The sequence below is a fragment of the Poeciliopsis prolifica genome, unplaced genomic scaffold, assembly GCF_027474105.1.
Source record: "Poeciliopsis prolifica strain line A6 unplaced genomic scaffold, Auburn_PproV2 SCAFFOLD155, whole genome shotgun sequence".
NCBI classification, from domain to species: domain Eukaryota; kingdom Metazoa; phylum Chordata; class Actinopteri; order Cyprinodontiformes; family Poeciliidae; genus Poeciliopsis; species Poeciliopsis prolifica.
Genome location: NW_026562530.1, coordinates 252,501 through 270,334, shown reverse-complemented (window position 1 = coordinate 270,334; position 17,834 = coordinate 252,501). Strand labels below are relative to the sequence as shown.

The following is a 17,834-nucleotide window of genomic DNA, read 5'->3' as shown; positions in this document are numbered from 1 at the left end:
CGAGCTGCATCCTGCAGGCGCCCAAAACGCAGCAACAAAACGCAGCAACAAAACGCAGCAATGCATCTTTAACTGGCTCCAGAGCGACGGATCGGGTTTCAAACCTTCCACTGGTGGCCAAACCAGTTAAAATGATTTTCTGTTATCGGTGCCTCCGCGTCTTTCATCAGTTTTATTTTATTTTAAATTTGTGCAGCACTTTGCCCCTTTATTTTAAAACTGGATTTCCATCTTGCCAGTCCACGCTGACGGTGAACCGGGTCCAATGTGGACGGAACCAGTCGTGTTCCAGCAGTTTCTCGTTCGGACCGGAGCCTCGGCGGTTCTGCTGCAACGAACCGATGATCTGAGAATCTCAGCTGGTGGAAATCCAGTTTGAAAAGTTCAATTAAACCAAAGAGGGACCAAAATGCGTCCCGGTGGATGGAAACAGGAAGCGGATTCATCCAGGAGGAATCAGAAGCTTTTTGTTCATTTGATCTGAAGCTGCAGTTCATGCAAACAAAATGAAATAAAATCAGAGAAACGAGACCCGCATGTCGGACTGAAACTGTTAATCGTGTTAATGATGATGAATCGTTTGCTAAAATAACCGCTAACTAATTTAGCAATCGAATCGTTATAGATGCAGAAAAAGCCATTGACTCAAAGAACAGTTTAGAATAGCAATTAAAACAAAAAGAATTAAATATTTTACATTTAAGATGAAAACAAAACAAAAATGTGTCTGAAAATCTGCCCAGAAATCCTCTGGTTGCATTTTTAGCTTCACCCGTATAAAGTCTGTAAAAAACGATCAAACTTTTAATCAGTTATTTATGCAGAAAAGCAGAAACCCGGATCCGATCGGATTGGATCGGTTCGAATCGGATCGGATCCGATCGGATCTGCCCTGCAGGGTCAGACGTCCAGCAGATGATCTGCCGTCTTCAGCTGCAGATTCATCCTGTTTTAATGGTCAAACTGAATAAATTATGTTTCTGACAAACTTTTATTTTCTTCTCTAAAATGAATTATTTGTTAATTAGAATCTTTTAATGTATAAAACTTGTTTTTTATCAGATTAATCACCGGAATAATTGATGATTAATAGAGTGCAGCCCTAATATCTTGTTGTTTGCATCAAACAGATTTAAAATTCGTTATAATTTCAGATCTTTGTAAAATGAAACTCTTTGATTTTCCTGATTCATTCTGGCGCAAAAGGATGAATCAGGAGACGGCTGCATGCGCCATGCACGCCTCCTCACACCAACCGGACCCGATCCGGGTTCGGATCCAGGTCCAGATAAAGATCCGGGTCCAGATCCCACCCATGCTCCGGCACGCTGGACCAGAACCGGACCCAGTGAGCCGGATCAAGTATTGATCTGCAGTTCAGTGAAGCTTCCAGTCAGGAACCGTTTAAAAAATGATCCCAGTGGATCCAAACGATCCTTAGACGTCCGATTGACCCGGAGACGCTTCGGACCATGCACATGGACGCCCGTGCAGCCGCCGCTCCTCACCTCTGACCGTGGGTTGCCATGTCGATGGCTCGCCGCACCGGGACGGGCGACCCGCCCTCTGTGACGGTCAGAACCTCCATGGACTTCCTCTCCGGTCGCCGCTTGCCGTGGCGGCTCAGCATGGGCGAGTCGACCCGCTTCCTGGGAGGATCTGCTGAGACGGGACGAGAAGAACGACAGTTCAGGACCCAAAGGTTAAAGGTCAGAACACAAACATGTTATTTCAATCTGATCAGTTCTGCCCATCTTTAACTGTTTTAGAGGCCTGTCACTTTAAATCCAAACAAGCCACGCCCCCAAACTCAACCTGAAAACGGCTGCAAACTGATGCTCAATTATACAACTGCACATCTTTGAAAAGCAGCAGTGGAGCCTCCAGCACAACCAACCAGAATGGAGTTTCTGGACGGTGAGTCAACAACAAAACTCTTGTGTTTTCCAGCAGCCATTGTACTGTGAGAACGTACCGATCTCGTTGCGCGGCGGCAGGTTCTGGTCCTCCTGGCTCGGGTATCGCTCCTTCCGGTCCAGCAGCAGGAAGTAGATCATCTTCTCCTGGTTGTCGCTGAGGAGAGAAGACGGAGCTGAGCGCCTGGCGGTGCAGAGCCGCTCCACCACGACCGGCAGCTAAAGGAGGAATCCATCAGCCTGACGGTCTCACTCACTCCTCAGACAGCAGGTCTTTGGTCAGCTTGTCCTTGTCCCGGAAGCAGCCCAGGGAGCATGCTCTCCAGGACGTCCGGGTCGATCTCCTCCGGCGCGCCCAGCGTCCTGATGGACACCTTCCTGGGAACCGGCTGCTCCGGCTCCGGCTCGTTTTTCCCAGCTCTGCAGCACAAACGGCAGAGAGAGCAGCTGAGGAGCAGCAGAGGATTGTGGGAACTAAAAGGTAGAGTTAAATCTGAACACTGAAGATTTAAACTCTTCAGTTCATCACTGAACCGACATTCGCTAACAGTTTACAGAGGAGTCATCGCTGATCAACCAGGGCAAAGGTCAACCAGGGCAAAGGTCAACCAGGGCAAAGGTCAACATAATCCCAGATTATCACTGATATGTTTTACCACTAGTGGGCCACGCTAGCGAGTTATGCTAACACCAAAGCATAATAATTCACATGTTCTATAATATCCTAGGATTTATGTTTATTGTTTGTTTTTGTTTTTGTTGGAATAAAATGAAAAACAAGCAGAAGGTGAGAAAAGAAACTGTTTTTATCTCCGTTCATCTGACAAACTTGATCAGGACTGAATTTGAAGATGATAAAACATCCAAAGTGCTGAATGTTTTTCAGTCGGTGTTTGTTGGCAGCCATTTTGGAGCAGCAGACAGTTTTCCTCTGATCAGCAACATTTTCTACTGTTCTGAGCCAGAAACAGTGAATCCATTAGAGATCAGAGGAGCTGCTCTGCTTCCCGGCTAATGGAGGCTCTATGACATCATCATCTTCATCCGCTGCCATGTTTTTCCCTCTTTCCAGCTCATCATGAGAAACTCTCAGGTGAAAGCAGAGCTTTGTACTTACAGGTACCACGTGTGCTTCTGGATCTGCTCCAGCTGCAGGAGGAACCACAGGACAGGAAATGAGATCATTTCAGAATATTTCCCAAGGCGTGGCTGTCGGGTCGGCGGCTCGCTGTCGGGTCGGCGGCTCACCGTCAGGCGCTTGGCGGCGTCCACCTCGATCATCCCCCGCAGGAGGTTCTGGCAGTCCGGAGGGATGAAGTGCGGCATGTGGAAAACTCCCAGCTTCACCTTCTCCAGCAGGTTCCTCAGGTTGTCGTCGTCGAACGGCAGCGCGCCCTGAGAGGAAGAGGCCATGATGACGATGATGATGGTGAGAAATCACATCAGCATGAACACGAAGCTGCAGAGGTTAGAGGTCAAGTTATCAGCTCTGTTGAACCGGTTCACTGAACAGATGCACCAAAACCATCAGGTTTCACCTGAATTAATGCAGAAAGATGGTTGATGAAGTTCGGCATGTGGCCCTTTAAAAGGTTTCAAATTGAATTTTGTTTTTAAAGGAAGTGAAAATTTCTTGATTCTCATTTCATCAGAAATATTTTAAAACTCCAACATGAGCTGGAAAACCAGGAGCTGGTTTTTAAGGGCCGCAAAAAATCACTCAGAGGGCCACAAAGGGCCCCCGACCCACATGTTGGACAGCCCTGATCTGAACCATCGCAGTGCAGTGGTTTCCTCCATCAGGATGATGCTGCCACCACCATGCTGCGCTCTCTTCTCAGAACCGAACCGGCTTCGGGTTTTCAAGAACTCGCATCACTTTGAAACAAGTTCTGTGGAAGCGGTGGGTTCATCAGACAGGAAGTGGGTTCATCAGACAGGAAGTGGGTCCATCAGACAGGAAGTGGGTCCATCAGACAGGAAGTGGGTCCATCAGACAGAAAGTGGGTCCATCAGACAGGAAGTGGGTTCATCAGACAGGAAGTGGGTCCATCAGACAGGAAGTGGGTCCATCAGACAGGAAGTGGGTCCATCAGACAGGAAGTGGGCCTGTCAGGCAGGAAGTGGGCCTGTCAGACAGGAAGTGGGCCCGTCAGACAGGAAGTGAGTCCGATGGCGGTGATGAAGCCGTTCGAGGCGAGGAGGATGGCTTCATCACCAGACGGCCGTCGACACGGCAACGAGTTGTCACAACAACGCGGCCGGGACATCCATCTTCCCGCTCCGCCTTCATCAAGACGCCGCTACGCTTCGCTTCACACGGCGAAGAAACAGCAATCAACTCGATGCCGTGGCGACTCCCTCATCACTGTCGCATTTTGCAGCGCCAGATGTTGGAAGATGTTTGAGAAGCTCCTCTTCCTCCTCCTCTTCTTCTTCCTCTTCCTCCTCCTCTTCCTCATCTTCCTCCTCCTCTTCTTCTTCCTCTTCCTCCTCCTCTTCCTCCTCTTCTTCCTCATCTTCCTCCTCCTCTTCTTCTTCCTCTTCCTCCTCTTCCTCCTCTTCCTCATCATGTGGATGGAAAGTGAAGCTGCAGCAGCTCTGATCCGTTTAATCTGGAAAAACTTCATTTAAACCTTAAATCTTCTGTTTCCATGGGTTTTAATCTCAGCAGCGACTGACGAAGGGTAACCATAGTTACCATGGTTACTGGCTGTTTAACATCATAAACTTCATTTGTTGCACCGATTATATAAATATAAAGCAGATTGTGGTTTTGACTCTGAGATAAAACGTTTCTGTTTCCCTCCAACATGAAGAAGAATCTGACATTCATTTGTTACAATAACATAGAAAGTTTCCCTGGTTCAGTTTTTCATTTTTAATGTTTTATTTTTTATTTTGCTTCTCATCATCAAGAAATATTCGTTCACCTTGTTGGAATAATTTATAAGTAATCAAAAATTATGTGAATTTTAGCTTTTTTTTTTGATATGAGCAGGAACAAATTAAATCCTGCAACATTTTGCATGAATCATGTGTCGTTATTTAAAACTTGTTGATATTTTTTACCGTATTAATAAAAATATTAAACATGTTTATTGCTGCAGGTGCTGCTGCTGTGATGCTGCAGCTGTTGCTGTGATGCTGCAGCTGCTCCAGGGTCACTCACCACTAAAAGTGCGAACAGGATGACTCCGCAGCTCCAAGCGTCTGCTTTCCTCCCGTCGTATTTCTCTCCCTGGATGAAGACAAAATGCAGCGATGAAAGATTCAAGCAGAAGTTCATCAGTGATTATTTCTGAAATTAAAATGATTTTGCAGCAAAAAGATGGAAAACTGACATGAAACCAACTCAAAGTTCAGCAGAGGTCATGGAGGTTCAGATGCATTAACAGAAATACAGACTGAAACTCTAACAGGTTTTAGAAGATGAAATACAAAGAAAGTGCTTTTGAGTTTGGAGGCGACGTGATGAAGAGGAGGAGGAGGAAGAGCAGCTCTTACTGAAGAGAAAGGAGAAAGCAGAGAAAGCAGAGAAAGCACTCACCCTGATGACCTCCGGGCAGGCGTAGTGCGGCGATCTGAAAGCAGAGCAAAGCGGACGTTAGTCTGAGCAGAAGCTCTGCAGACTAACGTCACAAAACCAGCGAGAGAAAAACAGAAACAAACTGGTTTGATCTGAATCCAGCTGCTTGTTAACATCTGGGCTCAGTTTACATAAAAATCAAAATAAATGGCGCATTTCTGCATGTTATTCAGTAAAAAGTGACCCTGCAGGAACAAACAGGACGGACGGAGTTTCCAATCAATAATTCAACAGAAACCAATCATTAATCAGCTCTTCATCAGACTCTGATTGGTTGAATCTTCTCAGCTTGTGAGAAATCCTGTCAGTGAATCGGCCGTAACAAGGTGCTTCATTTCATAAAATCTAAATATATACCTAACAGAACCTGCAGCAAAACAGCTACAAAAACAAATCAAATCTAGTAAATATTTCAACTTAAATGTGACAAACGGCATGAAAATGTTTTTCTGACAGGTTGGTTTTGCAGAACCTCCGTCTGGACCTCATCAGAACCAGCGAAGCGGAGAGCCCGGTTCCCCCAGCAGTGTGTAAACACACACACTTCATCTGCGCTGATGAGATTCCTAATTATGTAAATGGAAGCAAAGCGGGTCGACCGGCGGCGCTCAGACGTCTCATCACGCTGAGCGACGTCTCATCACGCAGAGCGACGTCTCAACACGGCGTCCTGTCGGACTTCGCCCGTCTGAGGTTTCATTAACGTTGCTTGGTGGAGCCGATCTGACCCGAACCTGCCGGAGCTGAGGAGGAGACATCTGGCTGGTTCTGATCCGAGAACGTTTCAGTCGCTGCTGCTGATCTGCAGCTTCTGGTTCTGCTTTACTGACCACAGATCTGACTTCACAGCAGCTGATGACAAGAAATCAGTTTAAAACAGCAAAAAGTTAAAGAGCCAGTATTCTGACTCACTGAGGCCCTCTAGTGGCCAAACTCAGACTACATGAAACGCAGGATCGTTCAGCTTTCTGAGACAAACGACTGAAATCTGATCATTTTTTTACCAGAACTGAGGAGTGAGAGCCGAGATGAGGCTGAATTTACCCAGGTAAGAAATTCAGTTTTTCATTTTGAAGTCTGCTGCTGATCCCTGTAAATAAATTCATTAATCATCACTTTAAACATGATCAACTGCAACAGATCTGGACTTCAGTATTCTGACTTTCCCTCCACATGTAGCATTAGCCGTTTTGATGCCAATCATGTTACTGCTTTTTTGTGTTCTGGATTATTTTCCAAAAGGTAAAACAGGCTTGATTGTTTGGAGGAAACTGAGACTTTCAGCTGCTTCCATTCACCAAAGTTTTGTTTTAAACAAGCGCTGGTAAACAGACTGATGAAAAGCATTTGGGTGAAACAGTTGGGAGCAAATTTGCCTCAATGCTAACAGAAGCTGATTCACCAGGAAGAGCTTTTAAATCCCTGCTAGAATGCTAGTCTGATAGGTCTCAGCATTTCATTTATTCCTCAACAAATCTAATGAAAATGGATTAATTATTTAAACAAATGAATTGTTTTGATTAAACTCATTTAGTTAGACGTTTATCTCTGCATTAACTCATGATGTTTATTTTGGGTCAGCAGGTTTCAGAACCTGTTCGGTTCTTCCTGCATGCGGTTCGGTTTCAGACGGACCCTCAGAACCGAACCGCAGGCAGGAATCCTTCGGATCAGAAGCTCCTTCAGCTGTTTCTGCTCAGCCTCCGAGCTGTAATCTCCCGCTCCATGATGCGTTTAGGAGCGACGTGGATTTAGCCGTTCCACACACCTGACTGGCTGAACGGGTCGGAACCGCTCCTATTCTGCAGCGCTTTCAGAAAACTCCAAGCACTCACGTCAGGTCGGGTTCAGGCATCGTTCAGGTCGGACCCGGTCGGTTCTTACCCACAGCTGGTCTCCAGCAGACTGTCCCCGACCTGCAGAGACGCCATGCCGAAATCCGCTATTCTGATGTTGTTCTTCTCATCTAACAACAAGTTCTCTGGTTTCAGATCTCTGTGGCTGCAGGGGAGACAGAGCGACACATTCAGTTTCACCACCAAAACCTCCACACAAACATCAAACTTTATTCAACTAAAGGTTTACAAACCAGTTTGGCTCCTTAAATTGAGGGAAAGAGCCAAACGTTTCAAAGTTATCAAAACCGATAAAGCGCTAAACAAACCGACGCGACCTGGATTGTTATGTAACTGCATATTTTCTGTTTAAACTAAAGAAGATCTTTTGGAGTAAAATCTCCACATTTTGTGTTTCGTGAGTTTCTGCTGGTTTCTGATCTTCCAGCTCAGATGAAGGAAACAAACTGAAGCAGCTCAGCCAGTTTTATCATTTAGCCCAAAGTGAAATGTTTCCTTCAAATCATAATGTGTTTCTTTGAAAACATTGACAATAAACTCCTGCTTTTGATTATAAACATTTGTTAAAACCTGCAGCTGAGGATTTTCACTCAGTTTGTCTCTGTGGTTCCTGCAGTAAAAACAGAAATAAATGGATTCCTTCAGAGCCAAACACTTGACATCCATCGCTGAGCGCCTTTCATGTGCAGAGCTGCAGCCAGGAGTGGAGGAGCTAAAGGTTTCAGGGAGATGAGAGGAGATCAAGACGAGCCGCCGCCTCTGCCGTCGCCCCCGGCTGGCGAGGAGAGGAACCGCCGCAAACGGAGAAAACGCTTTGAGGAATCATCATTATTCTGACAATATTCTGCACTTCCAAACTAAAACCCGATGTTTTCATCAACCGGAGACGAGTCGGGTTCTTCTGGTTCTGGACCCGGCAGACTGAACCGGACTGGATCAGAACCGGACCGGATCAGAACCGCAGTACGGACCAGATAGAGTGGCTGTGGCAGAAGTCCAGAGCCGAGATGATCTGTCTGAAGAACTTCCTGGCCTCTTTGGGCGTCAGCCGGCCTTTCTTCACCAGGTAGTCGAACAGCTCCCCGCCGGACACGTGTTCCAGCACCAGGTACCTGCAGAGGTCAGAGGTCATCACACTCTGTCAGATCCAGTTTCATTTATCAGGAAATAAAAGAAATTAAAATCTATCCCAAAGTTTCAGATTTCATGCCCCACTTTATGAAAGGACTTTGACTAGACCGTTGCAGGTATCAGTTGGACTGATTTTCACATGGTTGAATCACCGTGGCAGAAATATTAACGTTTCCAACAAACAGCACCGACTTTCAGAATGTTTGATTTTATTAACTGTTATTTTTATTTCACTGTTTCCAGCTTTTCTTTATTTGATCCTCGTTGGATGTCGGACTTTTATTTTGCTTCTGCTGAAGCAACTTTATTACGTCAATAAATTGACACAAGCAGACGAGTCTGGTTTTATGTTTCTGGATCTCAGAGGTTTATCCTTATCTGAACTTTACAGATTCAACCAGTTTTAGCATTTTTCTAGCAAAAGAAAGCAAATATTTGGATTCATAATTCATCTGCAGATGGTTTCCTGTCAGCCCAGATTCAACAGAAATCTTGTTTCGTCTTCATGCAGCTGAAGGAGGCATTAATCATGTAATCCAGTCATAAACTACAGCGTGTTCGGCTCTAACCTCCGTTGATGTATGAAGTAAATCTGCAGCTTTGCGTGTTTGTGCTGTAAAATGTTTCATCCATCTCCAGGACTGATTTATCTCAGGAACATCCCTGATGGCCGCGCGGCCTCGCCGTCCTCGCCGCCTGATTTATTAGCAGATTAAGGGATCCGCTGGAGCGTTTCCCCGTCAGAGCCGTTTAAATTAGAAACACGGCCGCCTGTGATTTGTGAGCGCGGGACTTTCTGTTTGCATCCATGATGACCGTCCGTCGCCGTCTTCGCAACATCAGGAAAACAAATTCCGGCTCCATCTGACGCCGGCGGTTTTATCAATTATTGAGCGTCGCGTTAAGCGTCGCCGCTGGAGCGCGGCTGCAACACGCTGCAGATTAATGCACGCAATAACAGAAGGAAAAACTGCAGCTGCTGCAGGTTGGACTGATGGAGAAACAAGTCAGGCTTAATGAGAAAACAAGAGAACAACCTGATCCTCTTGTCTCTATTAAAGAAGCCAGACATTAGCTGCACAATTACTTTATTACTTAACATTCAGTAGCAAGCATTGACCTTTGAACTTTACTTCCAGACTCTTTTATCACTTAGAGGCATGAAATATCTCAGCTGTCCTTTAGCAGCAATCCCTCTAAATAAGCTTATGTAGGTGGAAATGTCAGGCCCACAGCATGATGCTGCCACTGCCATGCCTGGAAGAGGCTGCAGTTCCTGAGTGAAAACCTCATTTGATTCATAAAAATATGCAGCAACTTTTACAACTTCAGCTGAAAACGATTTAACTGGAGCTGCCATTTTATATGCCATGATAAAAAGTTATCTTTTTATTTATTTTTACTGCTTTTAATTAACAGGAAAAATTATATTTTACTTATTCATTTATTTTTATATAGTTAAATTAGAAAAATTTAAATTTTATATATACAAAAAAGGAGTAAATATATTTTCTTGCATTCAGTTACTTTGTAGTTTATTCTACCTTTAACTTCTGCTATGATAACATTTACATGAATAAATGCTGTAAAAAAATCCTTTGCTTTGTCATATTTGGTTGTTTTATGTGAATGAGCTGCATGAGACGTCAGTGAGAGCTGCAGCAGCTTCTCTTTGCAGACTGAATAAATAAATATATGTATCCAACCCAGTTTTTACCTATCGGACCAGAACCGATAAATAGCACAGATACATCGAGCATTAATATGATAAAACTTCAATCTCTGACTGCACAGTTATCATCATAACGTTGTGTTTTTCTTTGTTCTTTAAGGAAAACTTTCATCCAGACAGAAGTCAGGAGATAATCTGGTTTGTTCTCCCTGAGCAGCATCGGTTTCTCTCTGGATCCTCCTGCATATTCAAACCTTTTATTTATTTTTCCAGACAGAAAATCTCAGTTTTCACAGAAGAAACCCAGACCTCGAAGCTGAACTGAACCCCTAAAAGGAGCTTACAGGTATTTCTTGTTTTCATAGACATCGTGCAGCTTCAGGACGTGAGGATGCTCGATGAGTTTCAGGATGGCGATCTCTCGCTCCACCTGCAGACAAAAACACACAGAATGAGTGGAAACATTGAAGCATGCAGCTGAGCGCTGAGCTGAGAGTAAAAACCTCCGGACCCGAAGCCAGAGCATCTGATGAAAGGCGACGCGCAGCATCTTTCCGTTACATCACTTTAATCAGACAAAGTGGGCCTGCAGGCCATGTTGTTTGGAGGCAGCCGAAGCAGAAATTCACACTTTAACCCCAGTTGGTTCAGCCGTAACCACGGCTGATCTGCTGCTTAAAGTCTGACACTTTAGTTTAACACTAATGTGTTGCAGCGACCAGCCGGTCACGCCTGAACTACCAGGAACAAGGAAAGGTGCTTGTTGCAGCGACAGAAAACAGAAATCATTTCAGTTCTCACATCGGGCTGGCAGGGAAAAAACCCGACAAACTGCACCGCTGTGTGAGGCTGATCGCTCCAAAGTCACTCAGAAAACAAACAAACAAACAAACAACAGATGACTGGAAAACATCCAGATCCACTACAGAGTAGATGAACCCAACAGTTTGTTCATTTCATTCAGGAAACATCAACTTCCTCCAAAGTCTGAAGTAAAGTTTCAGAGACCAACAGAAACATCTTTTCTGTTTCCAGAGGATTAAACAGCAGCAGGTCAGTCAGGCTGCTGCTCTGGAGCAAACAGGTGACGTCAGCACAACACCAGGCTGCAATAGAGCCAGCAAAGAAACGTCACCTGCATCCCCATCAACCTGGCAAATTTAAAAAATATGTACAACAAAGTTACATTTTATTCTATACAAATGAAAAAAAAACATTTTTTCATTAGTTTTTTCAGGTCTGTAAAAATAACCGTTACTGCTTAATATTTATTTGGATCAATTTTTGATCCAAATAAATATAGTGGTTTTTTTTAAAAACCCACTATCCAGAGATCGTCTATTACAAAGATGCGAGCTTAAAATTCAAACTACATGATACCATATGGAGAGTATTGTGGTTATCACTCATCATTTATATTAAATGTTTCTTTCTTCTTCAAAACATTGTAATATTTTTAGTATTTTCCCATTAAACACAAAACTTATTTTCTAGGGGAATGAAAGATAAAAAGCTGCAGTAACGCGCATCTCACTCTGCTGAGGATCTTTGCAGATGGAGGCTAACAGCAGGCTAAAGCTAGCTCGTAATTTCTGTTTAAATTGCAGAAACGTTGAACTGTGAGAGGAGCGACTTTCTACATCCCATAATAATGGAAAGTTTATTATTATTATGGGATGGAAAACTCGTTAAGACAGGAAGATTCTCGTTGAATCGAGACACGTTTTAAATCTCATTCCTCATTGAAACTACGTCACGTTCTCGTCACAGTGGGATCAGTCTCGTTGAAGCGAGAAACCGTCTCATTATTCCCGAGCTGTGGCCGTTAAATGCTTCCGGTCAGGAACGGTTCCGCAGAAGCGCTACTGCCCCCAACAGGTCAGCTGAGAGAATTACATGCTACTACAAACCCGCCCTATGCGCTTTACAAAAAAACAAAATATCTGATATGGTAAATCTTGTTTTCTTACTTGTTAAATATCATATACATTGCTGTAAATGGAGAGGTTCTACTCCTTGTTTTGATTTTTTTATTAATCAGTTTAAGCTGTTTTATGCTTCCCTGAAACTTTTGAAAACTAGGTATGCAAAAAGTGACTGACAGTATCTCTACTTTTCTTTGTTTTTAATCTTGCTTAGTTTTTTAGTCATTTGCCTTACTGTTTGTTTGTTTTTTCTGTCTGTATTTTCAGCCCCTTGTTTCTTTGTTTCTTATTTACCTATGTTGTAATGTTCTTTGTACCTCAACGGGTCTTTGTATACTGTTCGCATTAAAAAAAAAAAAAAATTTCACCTCTGGCCAAAAGGTGATTACTATGATAGCTCTCCAATAGTATCTCCAATATGAGTCCAAAAGCTGCAGCTGGGTCATCAACAGAACCATGATCCACAGTCGCAGCCTTGAGCAGCATTAAGAGCGCCTCCTGTTCAGTCTATTGCCGCCTGCTGGCGCCTGAGTGGCCCGGAGGCCGGGCCTCCGGGCCAGTTCTGGACCTCAGAGCTGCAGAAACAAAGTGGCAGAGCAGTTCTTACTCTGACATGTTACTAAACATCTAAAAGCTCCGGTTCAGCTGGCCGAGTTTCCCCAACAGGCCATTCAGAACTTCATCTGTTTTCACTCGCTCCACTTCCTGGTGAGATCCGTGACTGAGGCGTTAAAATCCAACCAGTCTGAGGAATAAAGCTCACACCAGAACCGCGGCGTGGCAGACTCTGTGAATCCTGACATCTCCGGATCCGTCAGCAGATCTTCAGACGTCCAGCTTGTTCTGATTCCTGATATTTTCTCCTCACCCAGAAACCGGACAAGCTTCAGGAGTCTGGCATCCGTCCTAAACTAAATGCACTATTATGATTGAATATTGTACTGAACCGCAGTCATCAGTGGTGTTAAATCACATAATGAATGGCAGGTTGTGAGTTCTGCAGAATCAGAAACGTGTCCAGGCGCCTGCAGCTTTAAGGGTTCAGTGGGAACAAATGATTTAAAGTCTCTTCATCTGGAAACGTTTCATCTTCTGAAGGAGGAAGGAAACATGAAAGTAACAAAAAGTTGATGAATTAGACAAGACTGACTCAGACTGTCAGATTCCAGAAGATGAGGAGGATGTAAAGGTCTGATGATGAAGATCTGATCATCTTCTAACTGCAGCAACCAGACAGCATCAATATTTATAGAGTAAGTGGAAATCCATCCCGTTGATCGTCAACATGTCGCTGCTGCGTTACTGGTCCTTTCTTCTGCCTCGCCGTCTGGAGCGGCGCTGGTGATGTGACTGAGAAAACGGACAGAAAACCCTGAAAATCACATTTCACTTCCATCAAAGCCGCAGTTCTTCAAAGCCCCGTCGCTGAGGTCGGCACCAGAGGCTGGCGGCACATAAATAATAAAAGAAATCATGTTTTAATCTTTGGACCCAGTGTCCTGCAGAACCGGCGCCAGAAGCTCCGGCCCTGTGGGGGGGCGCTGCGCCCAGACCCACTGAGGGAAACTCACCTCTTCCCCAAAGGGAAACAAAACAGGAAAGGAATTTAACGACTGGAGGATTTTTCTTTCTCCTAAAGAACCATGAACTATTTACCCAGAATGCTTTTGGAGCGGTCTCCAGTCCGCTTGGCGTTCCCTTATGCATTCATCCTGTTCCAGATTTCACTTCAACCAAACAGAGTTGGAGGTTTGCAGGGGGACCAGAGTTCAATTGTGCATTCACACCTCCACAAACGAACCGGACTTTAAACCTAAACAAACTGGATTGGATTCAAGAGTCGTAACAAAAATGAAACGCTGCGAGTTTCATTCCTCCTCATGGCTTCCTATGATGATGTCATGCGGAAGAAAAACCAAATGTTAGTTTTCTTTTCAGCAGATCACAGGTCGTTTTCTCTTCCGACTGAACCAGCTCTCAAAAACCCACTCCTCCCTGGAGTTTCCTGCTCCGGTTCTCCAGTTCGTCGTCGTTCCGGTTCTCCAGTCCGTCGTCGTTCCGGTTCTCCAGTTCGTCGTCGTTCCGGTTCTCCAGTCGTCGTCGTTCCGGTTCTCCAGTCGTCGTTCCGGTTCTCCAGTCCGTCGTCGTTCCGGTTCTCCAGTCCGTCGTCGTTCTGGTTCTCCAGTTCGTCGTCGTTCTCTGGGTTCGCCTGCGTTGTGTCGGTAACTGATCCTCTGTAAATGTCCTGCTGCCTGTTTGCGTCAGTTCTCCGCCGGCTCACGCAGTGCAGCCTGGCAGAGGCTAATTAAAGACATGTGCAAGATAAGCAGGCTCTGAACCCCCCGAGTTGATGCCACACTGACGGTTATTAGACTCCATTATGTCCCATAAGGTTTCTTAATGTGCTGTAAAGAGCGCTGTGACGGTTGGTGGAAGGTTGCAGGTGAAACTCTGGGTTACTCATCGTCCCTGCAGAGCAGAGACAGCAGAGCTGCTTCAGTCAACTGCTTAGAAAGGTGATGATGTTTAAGACTAATAAGTCGGGTTGTGCAGGAAGAAGAGCCGCTTTAAATTCAATTACCTCCTGGTCGTCTGGATGTTAATACAAAGCAATTAGTGCTGGTTTGTTCTTGTGTGATGGGAGGAATGGAAATAAACGTGTGACATTTCACAGCCCAGCATCTCCAGACTGAGAAACCTCATTACAAGTGCAAACGCTCCGCGTCTCTTTCATGAAGCGAGATGAAAAGTCATCGTGAGGACGCCGTGGTCATCCAGAGTTCAGCCTCTGCTGCTTTTGATTCCCTGTATCCCCAGGCGAGCGTTAGAGCTGAGAGCCGTCTCTGCCTCTCAGCTCATTCAGCATCAGATCAGGTCTCACTACCTTCAGCGGCGTCTGGACCGGACCAACACAGCCAGGCCGGATGAGTCCAGGTGGCAGGAAACTGTCTGAAAACGAACATGCAAACACGCCGTAAAAAGGCTGCAGACCAGGATTTGAGCCCAGGATCTTCCTGCTGCGAGGATTCAGAGAAACACAATGTTTCCTTCTGTTCGTCCTTCACAGCAATGCAAACAGAAGCAGTGAAATAAAGCTGACATTTAACACCCAAACTGTGAAACGCAACAAAATTTTACACATTTCTGCTGCTTAAAACTTAAAGTTGCTTCTATCATGATGAATTGCGACATTATTTATCCTCCTTCAGCCTCTTTTAAGGAGAATAACTGCAGATTGTTTCAGCGTTCACCTCCAAGCACAAGATCAAAGATCTTATCTCAGACCTGCCAACGATCGACAGCGAGTCTCCAGACTTACAGCGATTATCCTGCCGGATCAGACGGAGGCCGGATCAGACGGAGGCAACCTCAGGTTCAACTCCGGGCTTCCAGGCTCGTCGTGTGGCTCATTTCTTACCGAGCCGTAACTCCATCACCTTTCCTGCTGCTCGGCAACATGAGGCAACATTTGAAAAGTTTAGGCCTCTATTTTCCATCCGCACCGACTGAGCAGCAAACCCGATCTGTGACTCGGGTGGACTCTTATTTTGGAAATGGAATAAAAAATATGAGGAAGAAGTTATGAACTATTCAAAAGAGAAGAAAGGAACGTTAGCAAGACGTCACTGTGTTGCAGAAACTGGAGAAAAGTCATAAATGAACTGATGAAAATCTAAGTTTAGAAAATTGAAAAAGTTCAACAATCCAGCATCTCTTAACTTTAAAATCTAATTTTATCATCATCTGTTTCATGTTTGAAACCTGCCAACACATTTTTCCTCCATTTCCTCAGAGAAGCTCCGAGTCGCATCAAAGCCAACAAACTCCTCGGATCAACGTCAGAGTTCGTCTGAATGAATTATGAGGACTGACTGGTTACGGCGCCGCGTCCAAATCTCTCTATAATCGAAGCAAGATGCAGGGCCGGGTCCTCCGGGGGGCGCCGGGGGCCTCTAGGGGCCTCTGGGGGCCGGGGCTCTCCGCCGGGGGCCGTAAATCAGAACATCCGCCCGGTAATCAAACCGCCATCTGTTTCCATGACGTCCAGAGGAGACGCGGCTCAGTCTGCGGTCCAATTGCAATCAGACAGCGAGACGCGAGGTTCCTGAATGACACGGAGCGACAGGAGGAGCAGACTGCTCCGCACTAATCAGAAAACAGGAGAAGAAATGGGAGGGAAGAGGGAGAGAAAGAAAAGTGCTGGACCTGAACCACTGGAAATCAACAAACTCGACCAAATAGCTCAAATTCTGCATTTGTAACATTAAATTGTTGAAATTTTTTGCTCAGAATCCTTTTCCCCCAAATCCAGTGGAGGGAAAAAATTGCCGAATCATGAACCTAAATCCTCTCAGTCAGCATTTTGTTGCAGCTCCCCTGGTTTTCCTCAGAGCTTTAATTCTCTACTCTCCTGATGAAAAACTATTTCCGTCATCAACCGGGTTGCAGCTGACGGATCGTCCTGCAGGACGGATCCTCGTCACGCCGCTTTCTTTTCCCTCCTCAGATTTCCACCCATAACTTCCAGCGTGACTGTAACCATGCAACGCTAACCATGCAACGCTAACCATGCAGCAACGCTAACCATGCAACGCTAACCATGCAACGCTAACCATGCAGCAACGCTAACCATGCAGCAACGCTAACCATGCAACGCTAACCATGCAACGCTAACCATGCAACTCTAACCATGCAGCAAAGCTAACCATGTAGCAACGCTAACCATGCAACGCTAACCATGCAATGCTAACCATGTAGCAATGCTAACCACGCAACGCTAATGATTCACTTTCTTTCAGCTCATAAGAATTCAGATGACGACCAAAGAAATTTTAATTTCACACATTTTCAAGAAACGACGCGAAAATTTGTTGATGTCAAAAACTTGTAAATTTGCAATAAAATGGAATCACAATTTTTCTTAAAAAGACAAAAAATTAGCAGATTAGAAGAAATAAATTCTTCAGAAAATAATCACACCTCCTCTGATGTGTAAATTTATCAGATTCATCTGGATTTTTCCAAACTGCAGTTTCATTTTCTTCTTCATTAAACTGGAGAAAAGTCATAAATGAAGGTATTTCTGAGTGAAATAGATGCTTTTATGAGAAACAGCTGAAAGCTGGAGGTTTTATTTCTGTGAAGAAAACAGATCAGATTGTTTTTATAATCACTTTTTAAAAGACAAACCTTTGATTATTTAGTAAAGATGAACACAAGTTTCTCTTGTTTTCTTATCTAACAGCCACTAGAATATTTATGAATGAACTACGTAATAATTTTATAATTTGAAGATTACTTCAGTTAAAGGGAGTTCACAAACCAACTGTTACAACCAAAAGACCTGAAGCTCTCCGTCATCATGATGTTTACAACAATGTCTTAAATGTGAGAAACTTAAACGTCACGCAAAAAATTGCAATTTGTTCCCACCTGCTGGATTTTATGGGTACTACTACTCATGCAGGCATTTAATGAAATTTGCTTTGTGAATCCAGTGCAGAAATAAAAGTTTACATCAAATCATTCTGTTTGTTTATAAAATGTTTTCTCCTCTCCTGCCACATGAACAACGTTTGACCTGAGAGTAGGGAGGTTTTTACATTTAGTTAGTAGAAAATATAAAACTCCTTCACATGCAATTCACCACAAACTCTTCCAATCAGCAGCCTGGAACCAATCTGCAGCCTGGAACCAATCAGCAGCCTGGAACCAATCAGCAGCCTGGAACCAATCTGCAGCCTG

General features: G+C 44.6%; 1 pseudogene; it reads right to left on the bottom strand.

Moving 5' to 3' along the window:
- The window catches only part of LOC129356079 (serine/threonine-protein kinase BRSK2-like), an 85,847-nt pseudogene that overhangs the window by 15,951 nt on the left and 52,062 nt on the right, over nucleotides 1-17,834 (bottom strand).